Raw genomic sequence first — 18,397 nt, forward strand, 5'->3', positions numbered from 1 at the left:
TCCACTCTTCCTCTTCCTCTTCGTCCTCCTCTTCCTCTTTCTTGCCCTCCTCCTCCTGGCTTATATTGGTTGTGTTGCATCATTTGAAACAGGTTAAATACATTTTGAGTGGTTGTGTTCAATCAATGACATGTGTTCTCTATTTGTATTTGATTGTTGCCACTTGTGTTTACCAGTATGGATGACATGTGCATTAGAGTGCAGAATGTGTTTTGAGAATGAGAATGTGTTTAGAGTTTTGCTGAAAAGTCTAAGTGAGATCTGCAAACTGTGTTTTACCATGTGAAATGGTTTAAGGTATTGACAACAGACTGCATAATTAGCTAAATGAGTCCAGGCAACTGAGCACTTTGTTCAGCCAATGGGTTTTAGTGTTTTAGCAATTGAGAAAAACTGTAATCTGGTGCAATTTTAAATTTTGCAGCTCGGACTATTTAAAACTGACAATTATATTTCTAGGAAACACCAAGAATAAAGCCAGGAAGGTACACAATGTCATTCTGGGGCGACAGGTAACCTAGTGGTTAGAGGTTACTGGATCGAATCCCCGAGCTTGACAAGGTAAAAAAAATAATACAAATCTGTCGTTCTGCCCCTGAACAAGGCAGTGAACCCACTGTTCCCTGGTAGGCCGTCACTGTAAATAAGAATTTGTTCTTAACTGACTTGCCTAGATAAATAAAAGTCAAATCTGTGTAGTGGTGTTGATTTTTGCTTTATACTAATTTCCCAGAGCACCCCACATAAAGCAGGCGGGTGCTGAATGTGCGTTGCTATAATTACACAATCCACCCAGAGGCCCAAACTGTTCCTCAGGGCAACAGTCAATAGTCTAGACAGGGGGTATGTGGGGCCTCAAATCATATAGAATAAATAAAGCTTGTCCCAGGATATCCAAAGATAATAACAAACATCCAAGGAGGGAAAATAAATATCCCCATGTGTAAAATTGCATAATGCTTTACATTATAAAATATGTCAGCTAGAAGTAAATGACATTGCAGTAATGAAGGACTGAAGCCATGTCCTGTTAAATAGTGCTACAGTAGCATTATGCATCGAAGAAATAGAGACATGGCATAGACATGGCAATACTTCTATTTACTTGACCAGAATTATCCAAGAACTGTCATGGTGTGAGTGCATTCATGTCATGGAGTACATTCATGTAATCTTTACATTCTGATAGGTGGATCTGGCAAATCCCTTATTTGCATCCATAAAGAATATTAATGTACAGCTTAACAACCAGCAGCATAAATCTGACTTCATACGATCTTTTACATGTTGGGTAAAAACTGCTGAGGGCAGCTTAATGTGTCTAACAAAAGTTGATTTGGGACCAAAGCAGTATTTATTTTAAGCAAAGTGATGAATGAAAATGTCTGCACAGAACAGAAATGCCAACTGTTGATATTTTCTTACAGAATCATGCGATGAAGGGCACAGGACAATAGGCTAAGGCAAAGAATCTTCCATTAAACTTGTTGTTGTAAAATTAAATATATAATACACTGACCTTTAGCAACATAAATTGTCCCTTAAGATATATTTCACACTAGCAAAAGGCAGCCTGTCTGCACATTTTAAAGTTGGTTTGGCATTTCTATCTTAAACCATTCAAGAACAATATCCCGGCCCTTCCATTTAGGAGCTATTCTGTAAACCAAACTACACTTCATTGCTGAAGAATACCCCATGGAAACTCACAACACCACCCTGAGTATATCTTAAAAAGCCACAGCGGAGGTGACACTGGCTATGGCTGCTCTCTCTCTCTCATTGGCCTTCCCACTGAATCCATCCAAACACATTTCCCAGGCAATCCTGCCTCTGTATTAGGAAATGTCCAAAGCCATCACATCCTATTCAGAGCCAGTGGCAGCCTGAGTGCCAGACATGCTCTCTTAGCCAGATTAACAGCTTCATGAGAGCCATCAGGCTGCAGCTGCTGTGGTCATACAGCACATTATACAGCACATTATACAGCACAGGCAGGAGAAAGATGGTGTGAATAACAATAAAACAGGTCCTTGCCTCATTGCAATAGGCAAACATTGTTTAGGAAGTCTGCCTAACATGTTTCAATTACATGTTTTCCTTTGAACTCTGAGAAGGGGGTGGGAGACAATTGATACAGACAATCTGAAGTTCTTTCTTTTCCTTGATCAGAGTTTTGTAATAAATCTATTGTTTTTTTGCTTAGAAAATATTTCTACCATATGGTAACATTCCATATCGTCCTTAAAGGCCCAGTGCAGTCAAAAATGATTTTGCTGTGTTTTACATACATTTCCACACTTTGAGGTTGAAATAATACTGTGAAATTGTGAAAATGAGGCCTGCAAATTCAGCCTGTTTTGGGTGGAATGGAGTTTTGGCCTGCCTAGCAGTAAATGAGTTATTAGGCTAATAAGAGAGTTCCAAACTGTTCTACTATTGACAGCTAGTTTTTCCCACTCCGACAGTCCTAGCAAATTTCTTGCTTGAGAAATTGCCCTTTATTAAGATGGCATTTTTGTTTATTTTTTACTGTTTTAATTGAACCCTTGTGTGGTGGTCTATGGGACCCATTTTCAATGTTTACTAAAAGAAAAGTGATACAATCAATATTGTTTTTAACCCAGTTTCATTAGCCTTGGCTCATTTTCTGTAAAGAACATTTAAAATAACACATTTTCATTGAATGCACACTGTGCACCCCCTACACATTTATAGTACATATGTGGTTGTAACGGCTCTCGTCGGTGGAAGGAAGAGTGGACCAAAGCGCAAAGTGTTCATGATATTTATTTTCAAGAAACACTCAAAAAATAACAAATCCCCCCAAAAAACGAAAGCGAACAGTTCCGTCAGGCACAGACACTAAACAGAAAATAACACCCCACAAAACCCAAACTGTAACGGCTGTTGGAAGGAGAGGACCAAAGCGCAGCGTTGTACGTGTTCATACTTTTATTAATGGAACTGAACACTGATTAACAAAACGCCGACCGACCATGTGGGAAAAAGCTACCTAAGTATGGTTCTCAATCAGAGACAACGATAGACAGCTGCCTCTGATTGAGAACCACACCCGGCCAAACAAAGAAATACAAAACATAGAAACTGAACATAGAATGCCCACCCTAGTCACACCCTGGCCTAACCAAAATAGAGAATAAAATCCTCTCTATGGCGTGACACAAACGGAAAATCACAACTTATATATGATCCTCAATCAGAGACAATGATAGACAGCTGCCTCTGATTGGGAACCACACTCCAAAAAAACAAAGAAATAGAAAGCATAGATTTTCCCTCCTGAGTCACACCCTGACCTAACATAGAGAATAAATAAGGATCTCTAAGGTCAGGGCATGACAGTGGTGTTCGGGTCCACTGTAACCGAGGGTAATAAAAGTGTGGAAAAATGTGTGTGTAGGTGAAAACATGTGAAAATTAAACAAAAAGGTTTGCTGTGTGCCTTGACTCTTTCTTCCTCCTCCCAGGGCCTGCTGTTTCAACATAGCCCCAAGAACCTGCCTGTCTCCCGCTTTTCTCGCGCTCTTTACCCTCTGTAGTATGTGAAACTACACAATATCTTGCAGGAACTGTCGTGGAGGGTCGTTACAAAATATAACACTTACAATAACTTGTGAATTCAATGTAGGCTTTTAATACAAACATATCAGAAGCCTAGATGGTCCGCGGAACACACACTTTTCAAGAGCACTGGCTCTGTTTTTATACACATGCAACATATGAGTCCATCCCACATGCAAATGAAGTTACTTCCCTCAGTCCATCTGCCACCATTATATCCCAATCTGTGCATCCTGCTTGTTCACGCCCAATAACGCCCATATCTGCTTTCAGTTAAGTTATAATGGTGGCAGGACCTCTTCATGTCCCAAAAATAATACATTCCCATCTTATCCTATGGGCCCCTTATGTTTAGCTTGGTGTGTTCTTTGGTATGTCTGTCCTTATTAGGACTAGTAGACTATGTGTCTCTTCTCTTCATGTCCTAAAAATATATGCCCTATGTCTATAGTCCATCCGTTGGTCATTTGGCTGACCCCCTCCTTTGTGTGTCCCTCTGACCTTGGTACATCCAGCTGTCCTATGCTCTCATGGCCTTACTTTGGTTTCCTGTCCTATACAATAGACAATGCATTTTACCAGAATGGCAAATGCACTCTAAGTGTATCTTCCTCTTGTGGTACAGTATTATGTTTGTCCCTATATGTACAGCTTGCTCCCACAGAACCTGCACAGTGTTATTATAATACATTGTTTCAATACATTATAAGAAAATTCAGTATTTTTCCACACTCTACCCCAGTGATGTACAAATTTGGGGAGGGACACAACAAATAAATAGCTTTGCATGTGTGGCTCCTTACCACAGTCAATCAGTATGGCAAAAATAATCTCTGCTCAGAGGACCTGAGAAATAATCTTTGTAGAGAGAGAAGCTAGTGTGGAAAGAAAGTCTTCCACTTTGGAAGATGAAGAATTTTCTGAATATGAGGATCTTGTCTCTGTCAATTCGGAGTCTGACTCTCCGTGAGCCCCAGGACCAGCCCATCAGCAACCAGCTCATCAGCAGCCTGCAGGAGGAGAAATATGGATGTCAAAAAATTTGGAGATTGAATGGTCTTCTTGTCCAAGGAATGAGCCACCCGCATGGCTGTCAATATGATAAGGATGCAACCAGGGCCGACGCGGATGGTGGTTACTCATGTGCAGGACATAAAGTCTATTTTTGAACTGTTCATCCCAGACACCATCCAGAAAATCATTCTGGACTGCACTAATATGGAGAAGGTGTGTTTTTGGAGAGAGATGGAAGGAGATGGACCAAACTCACTTTCATGCATACTTTGGGGTTCTTATCCTTGCTGGTGTTTTCAGATCCAGTGGGGAATCCACAGAATCCCTGTGGGATGCAGAAACTGACAGCACTTTTCCATGCAACAATGTCTCTGGAAAACCTCCACATTATTTCCAGGATTATCCGCTTCGATAACCGAGACACCAGACCAGCTCGGCGGCAGAGAGACAAGCTAGCTGCAATCAGGTCAGTGTGGGACAAGTGGGTGGACAGCCTTCCCCTGTTTTACAACCCTGGGCTACCATTACTGTTGATGAGCAGCTTAGCCTATGCCATTTAGGGGCCGCTGCCCCTTCAGGCAGTACATACCGTCTAAACCCACAAAATATGGAATCAAGATCTGGGCTGCCTGTTCATATGCATGGAACTTGCAAGTGTAGATGGGGAAGCCAGATGGAGGAGCCCATGAGAAGAACAAAGGGACGTGGGTTGTCCTGGACGTGACACAGGGACTCCGTCACGTGATAACTTTTTTACTTTGTATAAGCTGGGACAGGAGCTTCTCAAGAGGAAACTGACGATGGTAGGAACAGTACGAAAAAACAAGCCAGAGTTCCCACCTCAGCTGTTGAATACACGGGACAGGCCTATCAATTCCTCTAAATTTGTGTTCACGGCTGACACGTCCCTAGTGTCCTATGTGCAAAAGAAAGGCAAAACTGTGGTACTCATGAGTACGCTGCATAGGGATGGGATAATCTGTGGCCAGGAACATGAAAAACAGAAATCATAATGGATTACAATGCCACAAAAGGAGGGGTGGACAATTTACAGCTACAGCTTCAAAATAAGAACCCTATGCCACCCACTTGTGATATTCTTCAATGTCTTGGACATCTCGGCGTACAACACATTTGTCATCTGGATGGCGTTGAACCCTGATTGGAACAGAGGGCTCCAGAGGAGACGGCTCTTTCTTGAGGAGCTGGGCAAGGCATTGGTGAGACCTCCAATCCAGAGAAGGCAACATATCCCAAGAACCCCAGCTTCTGCAGCCATCATGAGGAGGATTCAGGAGGAGGATGCTGGTTCTCCATCCGCCCAACCCACAGAACCAACAACTTCAGTAATGGAAGAAAGTGTGTGATGTTGTTGCATGTGTGTGTCTTACTCTCCTACCTGGGCCGGCTGTAACAATTTATGTGAGTGAGTGAGATGTTGGTAAAATTCCTGAACTAATTGTTTTGATCATTCTAGATTGTAGCCAGTAGCAACAAGAAGAAGCGCTGTGATGTGTGTGGATCCAAGAAGGACAGGAAGACGCAGTACACGCATCAAGTGCAAGAAATACATTTGCAACACACAGAGTAAAACTCTGTCCCTCATGTCGTGTGTAGACCGGCCTTCATTTGTGTTCTATGTGGCATCATTTCCATAAAATACTGTATGTAAAATTTGTCATTCCAATTTGTTCAGTTCAAACTAAAAAACACCAGTAGTGATGAAAACCTTGTTTCATTCATATTTGTTCAAGATAAACATGATTTATTGCACCCATGTCTTAATTATAATAGATTTTTGTTTACAAAAATCACATTATTAAAAAAAACGAATAGCGGTTTTATTGGTCAACATGTATGCTGTCTATATTGCTTGTAACTGATATAAGTCAACATCTAAGTATCAAGAATTTTTATATAAATTGTTATGGCTGTAATGTTTTAAAAACCCAATACTGTTATGGGTCCATCAGCCCCGCAAACGTTGCGTGAATAACAAAAACATGAACATCACACAAGGGTTAAAACAATCACAGTAAGGTACCTAATTGTTACCCAGAAATGATTAGATATTGAGATAAAAACATCTGCAAAGAACCTGTAACTAAATATGACAACATTATTTAGATGAGAGCGTTTCTGTCAGGTATTTCTGATCGATGTTGTGCAATGTGCGCACAAACAAAGATTTATACAGGATAGCGTGGAGGCTGTGGTTAAACCATCCATCCCGAAGTAAAATGTACAATTTAAAGGTTGTACAATTTAAAGGTTGGACAACTTGATCCAACAGCACAATAAGTGACATGGGATAGACCTGTGCTGCCCTCTACTGATAGGCATGTTTCTGGTTACTCAAAGGGTTTTCAAAGAGCCAGCTATTACACCAGCAGAGGACAGTGTAACACAACATGAAATGGCTGTGGTGACTGGACCCTCTTAGTAATGGATAACGTTGAACAATAGCGTTGCACAAATGTGCCCTGTGATCCCTCAGGTGTGAAGTACGACAGAGAACACAAGGCCCACTCCAATGTTCCTTGATGTTTCTCACAAAAGGTGGTTTCAGCTCTGTCCCTGGTTTGTTCTGTGTTTCATATAATTTCACTGCAAATCATCAGTCAGATTGGATTAGAAAGTAGACAATTGATCTCATCACAAAGATTAATCTGGAGTATGTTTTTATTACTGGAGTGTGCTTTTATTACTGGAGTGTGTTTTTATTACTGGAGTGTGCTTTTATTACTGGAGTGTGCTTTTATTACTGGAGTGTGCTTTTATTACTGGAGTGTGCTTTTATTACTGGAGTGTGCTTTTAGTACTGGAGTGTGTTTTTATTACTGGAGTGTGCTTTTATTACTGGAGTGTGTTTTTATTACTGGAGTGTGCTTTTATTATTGGAGTGTGTTTTTATTACTGGAGTGTGCTTTTATTACTGGAGTGTGCTTTTATTACTGGAGTGTGCTTTTATTACTGGAGTGTGCTTTTATTACTGGAGTGTGCTTTTAGTACTGGAGTGTGCTTTTATTACTGGAGTGTGCTTTTATTACTGGAGTGTGCTTTTAGTACTGGAGTGTGCTTTTATTACTGGAGTGTGCTTTTATTACTGGAGTGTGCTTTTATTACTGGAGTGTGCTTTTATTACTGGAGTGTGCTTTTATTACTGGAGTGTGCTTTTATTACTGGAGTGTGCTTTTATTATTGGAGTGTGTTTTTATTACTGGAGTGTGCTTTTATTACTGGAGTGTGCTTTTATTACTGGAGTGTGCTTTTATTACTGGAGTGTGCTTTTATTACTGGAGTGTGCTTTTAGTACTGGAGTGTGCTTTTATTACTGGAGTGTGCTTTTATTACTGGAGTGTGCTTTTAGTACTGGAGTGTGCTTTTATTACTGGAGTGTGCTTTTATTACTGGAGTGTGCTTTTATTACTGGAGTGTGCTTTTATTACTGGAGTGTGCTTTTATTACTGGAGTGTGTTTTTATTACTGGAGTGTGCTTTTATTACTGGAGTGTGCTTTTATTACTGGAGTGTGTTTTTATTACTGGAGTGTGCTTTTATTACTGGAGTGTGTTTTTATTACTGGAGTGTGTTTTTATTACTGGAGTGTGTTTTTATTACTGGAGTGTGCTTTTATTACTGGAGTGTGCATTTAATACTGGAGTGTGCTTTTATTACTGGAGTGTGCTTTTATTACTAGAGTGTGTTTTTATTACTGGAGTGTGTTTTTATTACTGGAGTGTGTTTTTATTACTAGAGTGTGTTTTTATTACTGGAGTGTGTTTTTATTACTAGAGTGTGTTTTTATTACTGGAGTGTGTTTTTATTACTAGAGTGTGTTTTTATTACTGGAGTGTGTTTTTATTACTAGAGTGTGTTTTTATTACTGGAGTGTGTTTTTATTACTAGAGTGTGCTTTTATTACTGGAGTGTGCTTTTATTACTGGAGTGTGCTTTTAGTACTGGAGTGTGCTTTTAGTACTGGAGTGTGCTTTTAGTACTGGAGTGTGCTTTTATTACTGGAGTGTGTTTTTATTACTGGAGTGCGCTTTTATTACTGGAGTGTGTTTTTATTACTGGAGTGTGTTTTTATTACTGGAGTGCGCTTTTATTACTGGAGTGCGCTTTTATTACTAGAGTGTGCTTTTATTACTGGAGTGTGTTTTTATTACTGGAGTGTGTTTTTATTACTGGAGTGTGCTTTTATTACTAGAGTGTGCTTTTATTACTAGAGTGTGCTTTTATTACTGGAGTGTGTTTTTATTACTGGAGTGTGTTTTTATTACTGGAGTGTGTTTTTATTACTAGAGTGTGCTTTTATTACTGGAGTGTGCTTTTATTACTGGAGTGTGCTTTTATTACTGGAGTGTGCTTTTATTACTGGAGTGTGCTTTTAGTACTGGAGTGTGCTTTTATTACTGGAGTGTGCTTTTATTACTGGAGTGTGCTTTTAGTACTGGAGTGGGCTTTTATTACTGGAGTGTGCTTTTATTACTGGAGTGTGCTTTTATTACTGGAGTGTGCTTTTATTACTGGAGTGTGTTTTTATTACTGGAGTGTGCTTTTATTACTGGAGTGTGCTTTTATTACTGGAGTGTGTTTTTATTACTGGAGTGTGTTTTTATTACTGGAGTGTGTTTTTATTACTGGAGTGTGCTATTATTACTGGAGTGTGCATTTAATACTGGAGTGTGCTTTTATTACTGGAGTGTGCATTTATTACTAGAGTGTGTTTTTATTACTGGAGTGTGTTTTTATTACTGGAGTGTGTTTTTATTACTGGAGTGTGTTTTTATTACTAGAGTGTGTTTTTATTACTGGAGTGTGTTTTTATTACTATAGTGTGTTTTTATTACTGGAGTGTGTTTTTATTACTAGAGTGTGTTTTTATTACTGGAGTGTGTTTTTATTACTAGAGTGTGTTTTTATTACTGGAGTGTGTTTTTATTACTAGAGTGTGCTTTTATTACTGGAGTGTGCTTTTATTACTGGAGTGTGCTTTTAGTACTGGAGTGTGCTTTTAGTACTGGAGTGTGCTTTTATTACTGGAGTGTGCTTTTATTACTGGAGTGTGTTTTTATTACTGGAGTGTGCTTTTATTACTGGAGTGTGTTTTTATTACTGGAGTGTGTTTTTATTACTGGAGTGCGCTTTTATTACTGGAGTGCGCTTTTATTACTAGAGTGTGCTTTTATTACTAGAGTGTGCTTTTATTACTGGAGTGTGTTTTTATTACTGGAGTGTGTTTTTATTACTGGAGTGTGTTTTTATTACTGGAGTGCGCTTTTATTACTGGAGTGTGTTTTTATTACTGGAGTGTGTTTTTATTACTGGAGTGCGCTTTTATTACTGGAGTGCGCTTTTATTACTAGAGTGTGCTTTTATTACTAGAGTGTGCTTTTATTACTGGAGTGTGTTTTTATTACTGGAGTGTGTTTTTATTACTAGAGTGTGCTTTTATTACTGGAGTGTGCTTTTATTACTGGAGTGTGCTTTTATTACTGGAGTGTGCTTTTAGTACTGGAGTGTGCTTTTAGTACTGGAGTGTGCTTTTATTACTGGAGTGTGCTTTTATTACTGGAGTGTGTTTTTATTACTGGAGTGCGCTTTTATTACTGGAGTGTGTTTTTATTACTGGAGTGTGTTTTTATTACTGGAGTGCGCTTTTATTACTGGAGTGCGCTTTTATTACTAGAGTGTGCTTTTATTACTAGAGTGTGCTTTTATTACTGGAGTGTGTTTTTATTACTGGAGTGTGTTTTTATTACTGGAGTGTGTTTTTATTACTGGAGTGCGCTTTTATTACTGGAGTGTGTTTTTATTACTGGAGTGTGTTTTTATTACTGGAGTGCGCTTTTATTACTGGAGTGCGCTTTTATTACTAGAGTGTGCTTTTATTACTAGAGTGTGCTTTTATTACTGGAGTGTGTTTTTATTACTGGAGTGTGTTTTTATTACTAGAGTGTGCTTTTATTACTGGAGTGTGCTTTTATTACTGGAGTGTGCTTTTATTACTGGAGTGTGCTTTTATTACTGGAGTGTGCTTTTAGTACTGGAGTGTGCTTTTATTACTGGAGTGTGCTTTTATTACTGGAGTGTGCTTTTAGTACTGGAGTGGGCTTTTATTACTGGAGTGTGCTTTTATTACTGGAGTGTGCTTTTATTACTGGAGTGTGCTTTTATTACTGGAGTGTGTTTTTATTACTGGAGTGTGCTTTTATTACTGGAGTGTGCTTTTATTACTGGAGTGTGTTTTTATTACTGGAGTGTGTTTTTATTACTGGAGTGTGTTTTTATTACTGGAGTGTGCTTTTATTACTGGAGTGTGCATTTAATACTGGAGTGTGCTTTTATTACTGGAGTGTGCTTTTATTACTAGAGTGTGTTTTTATTACTGGAGTGTGTTTTTATTACTGGAGTGTGTTTTTATTACTGGAGTGTGTTTTTATTACTAGAGTGTGTTTTTATTACTGGAGTGTGTTTTTATTACTATAGTGTGTTTTTATTACTGGAGTGTGTTTTTATTACTAGAGTGTGTTTTTATTACTGGAGTGTGTTTTTATTACTGGAGTGTGCTTTTATTACTGGAGTGTGCTTTTATTACTGGAGTGTGTTTTTATTACTGGAGTGTGCTTTTATTACTGGAGTGTGCTTTTATTACTGGAGTGTGTTTTTATTACTGGAGTGTGTTTTTATTACTGGAGTGTGTTTTTATTACTGGAGTGTGCTTTTATTACTGGAGTGTGCATTTAATACTGGAGTGTGCTTTTATTACTGGAGTGTGCTTTTATTACTAGAGTGTGTTTTTATTACTGGAGTGTGTTTTTATTACTGGAGTGTGTTTTTATTACTGGAGTGTGTTTTTATTACTAGAGTGTGTTTTTATTACTGGAGTGTGTTTTTATTACTATAGTGTGTTTTTATTACTGGAGTGTGTTTTTATTACTAGAGTGTGTTTTTATTACTGGAGTGTGTTTTTATTACTAGAGTGTGTTTTTATTACTGGAGTGTGTTTTTATTACTAGAGTGTGCTTTTATTACTGGAGTGTGCTTTTATTACTGGAGTGTGCTTTTAGTACTGGAGTGTGCTTTTAGTACTGGAGTGTGCTTTTATTACTGGAGTGTGCTTTTATTACTGGAGTGTGTTTTTATTACTGGAGTGCGCTTTTATTACTGGAGTGTGTTTTTATTACTGGAGTGTGTTTTTATTACTGGAGTGCGCTTTTATTACTGGAGTGCGCTTTTATTACTAGAGTGTGCTTTTATTACTAGAGTGTGCTTTTATTACTGGAGTGTGTTTTTATTACTGGAGTGTGTTTTTATTACTGGAGTGTGTTTTTATTACTGGAGTGCGCTTTTATTACTGGAGTGTGTTTTTATTACTGGAGTGTGTTTTTATTACTGGAGTGCGCTTTTATTACTGGAGTGCGCTTTTATTACTAGAGTGTGCTTTTATTACTAGAGTGTGCTTTTATTACTGGAGTGTGTTTTTATTACTGGAGTGTGTTTTTATTACTAGAGTGTGCTTTTATTACTGGAGTGTGCTTTTATTACTGGAGTGTGCTTTTATTACTGGAGTGTGCTTTTAGTACTGGAGTGTGCTTTTATTACTGGAGTGTGCTTTTATTACTGGAGTGTGCTTTTAGTACTGGAGTGGGCTTTTATTACTGGAGTGTGCTTTTATTACTGGAGTGTGCTTTTATTACTGGAGTGTGCTTTTATTACTGGAGTGTGTTTTTATTACTGGAGTGTGCTTTTATTACTGGAGTGTGCTTTTATTACTGGAGTGTGTTTTTATTACTGGAGTGTGTTTTTATTACTGGAGTGTGTTTTTATTACTGGAGTGTGCTTTTATTACTGGAGTGTGCATTTAATACTGGAGTGTGCTTTTATTACTGGAGTGTGCTTTTATTACTAGAGTGTGTTTTTATTACTGGAGTGTGTTTTTATTACTGGAGTGTGTTTTTATTACTGGAGTGTGTTTTTATTACTAGAGTGTGTTTTTATTACTGGAGTGTGTTTTTATTACTATAGTGTGTTTTTATTACTGGAGTGTGTTTTTATTACTAGAGTGTGTTTTTATTACTGGAGTGTGTTTTTATTACTAGAGTGTGTTTTTATTACTGGAGTGTGTTTTTATTACTAGAGTGTGCTTTTATTACTGGAGTGTGCTTTTATTACTGGAGTGTGCTTTTAGTACTGGAGTGTGCTTTTAGTACTGGAGTGTGCTTTTATTACTGGAGTGTGCTTTTATTACTGGAGTGTGTTTTTATTACTGGAGTGCGCTTTTATTACTGGAGTGTGTTTTTATTACTGGAGTGTGTTTTTATTACTGGAGTGCGCTTTTATTACTGGAGTGCGCTTTTATTACTAGAGAGTGCTTTTATTACTAGAGTGTGCTTTTATTACTGGAGTGTGTTTTTATTACTGGAGTGTGTTTTTATTACTGGAGTGCGCTTTTATTACTAGAGTGTGCTTTTATTACTAGAGTGTGCTTTTATTACTGGAGTGTGTTTTTATTACTGGAGTGTGTTTTTATTACTGGAGTGTGTTTTTATTACTAGAGTGTGCTTTTATTACTGGAGTGTGTTTTTATTACTGGAGTGTGCTTTTATTGCTTTCACATTGCATTGGCATCTGGGAATGACAACAAGAAAAGGAGACCCTCGGTTGATTAAAAAAAAACATATATGTAAAAGACCATAAACAGTTAGCATCACCATTGCATCCAATTCAATAGAAGGATGGAAAGAAGAGTACAAGGAAGCAAATTGACATTAAAAGCCCAGTGCAGTCAAAAAAGTGATTTTCCTATATTTTATATACAGTGCCGGTCAAAAGTTTGGATACACCTACTCATTCAAGGGTTTTTCTTTATTTGTACTATTTTCTGCATTGTAAAATAATAGTGAAGACATCAAAACTTTGAAAAAACACATATGGAATCATGTAGTAACCAAAAAAGTGTTAAATCAATCAAATGTATTTATAAAGCCCTTTTTACATTCGGCGATGTCACAAAGTGCTGTATAGAGACCCAGCCTAAAACCCCAAACAAGCAATGTAGATCTAGATGCACGTTGGCTAGGAAAAACTCCCTAGAATGGCCAGAACCTAGGAAGAAACCTAGAGAGGAACCATGCTCTGAGGGGTGGCCTGTCCTCTTCTGGCCGTGCCGGGTGGAGATTATAACAGAACATGGCCAAGATGCTCAAACGTTCATAAATGACCTGCAAGGTCAAATAATAATAATCACAGTGGTTGTAGAGGGTGCAACAGGTCAGCACCTCAGGAGTAAATGTCAGTTGGCTTTTCATAGCCGATCACTCAGAGTTAGAGACAGCAGGTGCGGTAGAGAGAGGGTGCAAAACAGCAGGTTCGGGACAAGGTAGCACGTCCAGTGAACAGGTCAGGGTTCCATAGCCGCAGGCAGAACAGTTGAAACTGGAGCAGCAGCATGACCAGGTGGACTGGGGACAACAAGGAGTCATCAGGCCAGGTAGTCCTGAGGCATGGTCCTAGGGCATAGGTCCTCTGAGAGGAAGAGAGAAAGAGAGGGAGCATACTAAAATTCGCACAGAACACCGGATGAGACAGGAGAAATACTCCAGATATAACAGACTGACCCTATCCCCCCGACACATAAACTATTGCAGCATAACAACTGGAGGCTGAGACAGGAGGGGTCGGGAGACACTGCGGCCCTGTCCGACAATACCCCTGTGACAGGGCCAAACAGGCAGGATATAACCCCACCCACTTTTCCAAAGCACAGCCCCCACACCACTAGAGGGATATCTTCAACCACCAACCTACTACCCTGACACCAGGCCGAGTATAGCCCATGAAGATCTCCCCCACGGCACAAACCCGAGTGAGGCACCAATCTTGACAGGAAGACCACGTCAGTGACTCAACCAACTCAAGTGACGCACCCCTCCTAGGGACGGCTTGGAAGAGCACCAGTAAGCCAGTGACTCAGCCCCTGTAATAGGGTTAGAGGCAGAGAATCCCAGTGGAGAGAAGGGAACCGGCAAGGCAGAGACAGCAAGGGCGGTTCGTCGCTCCAGAGCCTTTCCGTTCACCTTCACACCCCTGGGCCAGGCGACACTCAATCATAGGACCTACTGAAGTGATGAGTCTTCAATAAAGACTTAAAGTTTGAGACCGAGTCTGCGTCTCTCACATGGATAGGCAGACCATTCCATAAAAATGGAGCTCTATAGGAGAAAGCCCTGCTGCCAACTGTTTGCTTAGAAATTCTAGGGACAGTAAGGTGGCCTGCGTCTTGTGACCGTAGCGTACGTGTAGGTATGTACAGCAGGACCAAATCAGAAAGATGGATAGGAGCAAGCCCATGTAATGCTTTGTAGGTCAGCAGTAAAACATTGAAATCAGCCGTAGCCTTAACAGGAAGCCAGTGTAGAGAGGCTAGCACTGGAGTAATATGATCACATTTTTTGGTTCTAATCAAGATTCTAGCAGCCGTGTTTCTGTACTAACTGAAGTTAATTTAGTGCATTATCCGGGTAGCCGGAAAGTAGAGCATTGCAGTAGTCTAATCTAGAAGTGACAAAAGCATGGATACATTTTTCTGCATAATTTTTGGACAGAAAATTTCTGATTTTTGCAATGTTATGAAGATGGAAAAAAACTGTCCTTGAAATATACTTGATATGTTTGTCAAAAGAGAGATCAGGGTCCAGAGTAACGCCAAGGTCCTTCACAGTTTTATTTGAGATGAATGTACAACCATCAATATTAATTGTCAGATTCAACAAAAGATCTCTTTGTTTCTTGGGACCTAGAACTCTCTTTTGTCTGAGTTTAAAAGTTTAAAAAAATCTGCCATCCACGTCCTTCTGTCTGAAACACAGGCTTCCAGGGAGAGCAATCATAGCAGTGAAAGTTAACATTATGTTTCTGAATGACATCACCAAGAGGTAAAATATATAGTGAAAACAATAGTGGTTATAGTGATTTGTCAGAAGATAAACCATCCACAGAGACCAACTGATATCTTTCCGACAGAAAATATCTAAACCAGGCCAGAACTTAAACAAATCAAAATATATTTTAGATTTTAGATTCTTTAAAGTAGCCACCCTTTGCCTTGATGACAGCTTTACACACCCTTGGCATTCTCTCAACCAGCTTCACCTAGAATGCTTTTCCAACAGGAGTTCCCACATATGCTGAGCACTTGTTGGCTGCTTTTCCTTAACTCTGTGGTCCAACTCATCCCAAACCATCTCAATTGGATTTAGGTTGGGTGATTGTGGAGGCCAGGTCATCTGATGCAGCACTCCATCACTCTCCTTCTTGGTCAAACAGCCCTTACTCAGCCTGGAGGTGTGTTGGGTCATTGTCCTGTTGAAAAACAAACGATAGTCCCAGTCCCACTAATATATGCGTATCACTGCATAATGCTGTGGGGACCATGCTGGTTAAGTGTGCCTTGAATTCTAAATAAATCACTGACAGTGTCACCAGCAAAGCACCCCCACACCATCACACCTCCTCCTCCATGCTTCACGCTGGGAACCACACATGCGGAGGTCATCCGTTCCACTACTCTGCGTCTCACAAAGACACGCCGGTTGGAACCAAAAATCTCAAATTTGGACTCATCAGACCAAAGGACAGATTTCCACCAGTCTAATGTCCATTGCTCTATTTCTTGGCCCAAGCAAGTCTCTTCTTATTGTTGGTGTCCTTTAGTAGTGGTTTCTTTGCAGCAACTCAACCATGAAGGTCTGATTCACGCAGTCACCTCTGAACAGTTGATGTTGTGATGTGTCTGTTACTTGAACTCTGTGAAGCATTATTTGAGCTGCAATCTGAGGTGCAGTTAACTATAATGAACTTGTCCTCTGCAGCAGAGGTAACTCTGGGTCTTCCTTTCCTGTGGCGGTCCTCATTAAAGCCAGTTTCATCATAGCGTGTGATGGTTTTTGCGACTGCACATGAAGAAACTTTGAAAGTTCTTGACATTTTCTGGATTGACTGACCGTCATGTCTTAAAGTAATGATGGACTGTAGTTTCTCTTTGCTTATTTGAGCTGTTCTTCCCATAATATGGACTTGGCCTTTTACCAAATAGGGCTATCTTCTGTATACCAACCCTACCTTGTAGGATTGACTCAAACGCACTAAGAAGGAAAGAAATTCTGCAAATGAACTTTTACCAAGGCACACCTGTACATTGAAATGCATTCTAGGTGACTACCTCATGAAGCTGGTTGAGAGAATGCCAAGAGAGTGTAAAGTTGTCGTCAAGGCAAAGGGTGGCTACTTTGAAGAATCTTACTACATGATTCCATATGTGTTATTTCATAGTTTGATGTCTTCACTATTGTTCTACAATGTAGAACATTTAAAAAATAAAGAACAATCCTGGAATGAGTAGGTGTCCAAATATTTCACTGATACTGTATATTTCCACACTATGGGTTTTGGAATAATAATGTGAAATTGTGAAAATGATGATAATGCCCTTTTAGTGTAAGAGCTGTTTGAAAAGACCGCCTGACAATTCTGCCTGTTTTGGTGAGATCGAGTTTTGGCCTGTCTGGTGACATCACCAGGCAGTAAATTAGTTAATAGGCCAATAAGAAAGAGAGTTACAAACCTCTGCCAATTACAGCTAGTTTTTTTCTGACCATTTTAATTGAAAACAATCACAGTAAGGTACTTAACTGTTTCCCAGAAATGATTTGATATTTAGATAAAAAATAGCTGCATTGGGCCTTTAATAAGTATTGAATGGACTCCTGGTGCCCTGGGGAGGTTAGAACCTACTGTTCCAGAGCATACATGTCTCATTTGTCAATGCTCTCGAGCAGCCTAGTGGTGCACTCAACTTACAGGACCTTTCTAAATGGAGCACTTCATCAGGGAAAATCCACAGAATCTGTCAGTGCACCACTAGAGACCTAAGACACTTGGGAATGTAGTAACTATTGCACTATACTATACAAATACAAATATATATCACTATACAAATATAGGAAATCAAAAAGGTTTACTTACACTCAGAGTTTGAAGGGCGTTATGTGATAACAGAGCATCATGTAGAACCGCAATCATAAAGCTGTTATCTGATCAACGTTGTTCAGAAAGAGGACAACCAAGAGGATGATGAGAGCATATCCATGCTTCATGCATCTTTCAGCATTATGGTAAGGTTCCTAAAGGAGTGATTCAAACCACAATAAAGGCTGGATGTTACCGATAATGGCAACCTGGGGAAGCTTTTCTACTATTTCCTATTCCCAAGGCAATTGTAGCAGGACACTTTGAACACTACTTTCCAGTGAATATGTACTGTAGGTCCTACAGCTATGGGGGGTTGATTTGTTTTCTTGGCACGGGAAGGCCAAGCATGCTTGTGCATTAGGATTAAGTCTACATCATATAAAGAATATTAATTTAACTCTGCCTTTTAACACACACCTTAGGCTCCATTTTTCCCATTAGCAATAGGCTATTATGCAACATCAATAATGCATATAGAAAAACAGTTTTGTTTGCATTTATTCGTAACGAATTATGAAATATATGATTCACATTTCCTCAAAACCCTTTGTTTCACCATCATGAACAGATTTTTCCAAGAATCAATCTGTATGCTATTCTCAGCATAGGCTATACTCAGTTGTAATAACCTGGTAGTCATGATAACTTCTATGTAATACTGTATCAAGAACAGAACGAACTTTTTTAAGCAGTTAATATGGTAGAAGTAGAGTTCCATTACTCATCTCCTCCCGTCAGTGTCAAGTCGATGATCATTTCAG

The 18,397-nt window shown here is 39.2% G+C and overlaps 1 long non-coding RNA gene across 1 annotated transcript; it reads right to left on the reverse strand.

The window, feature by feature from the left end:
- Positions 1-2,772: 2,772 nt before the first annotated feature.
- On the reverse strand, positions 2,773-18,395 carry LOC149979099 (uncharacterized). Its single transcript, XR_016484936.1, has 3 exons — positions 18,317-18,395; positions 17,631-17,788; positions 2,773-4,595 (listed from the first exon to the last, which is right to left on the reverse strand). It is a non-coding gene; the product is annotated as an uncharacterized LOC149979099 (long non-coding RNA).
- Between the last annotated feature and the right edge of the window lie 2 nt (positions 18,396-18,397).

The sequence above is a fragment of the Oncorhynchus mykiss genome, chromosome 12 (assembly GCF_057628025.1).
Source record: "Oncorhynchus mykiss isolate SJ-2025 chromosome 12, ASM5762802v1, whole genome shotgun sequence".
Lineage (NCBI taxonomy): Eukaryota > Metazoa > Chordata > Actinopteri > Salmoniformes > Salmonidae > Oncorhynchus > Oncorhynchus mykiss.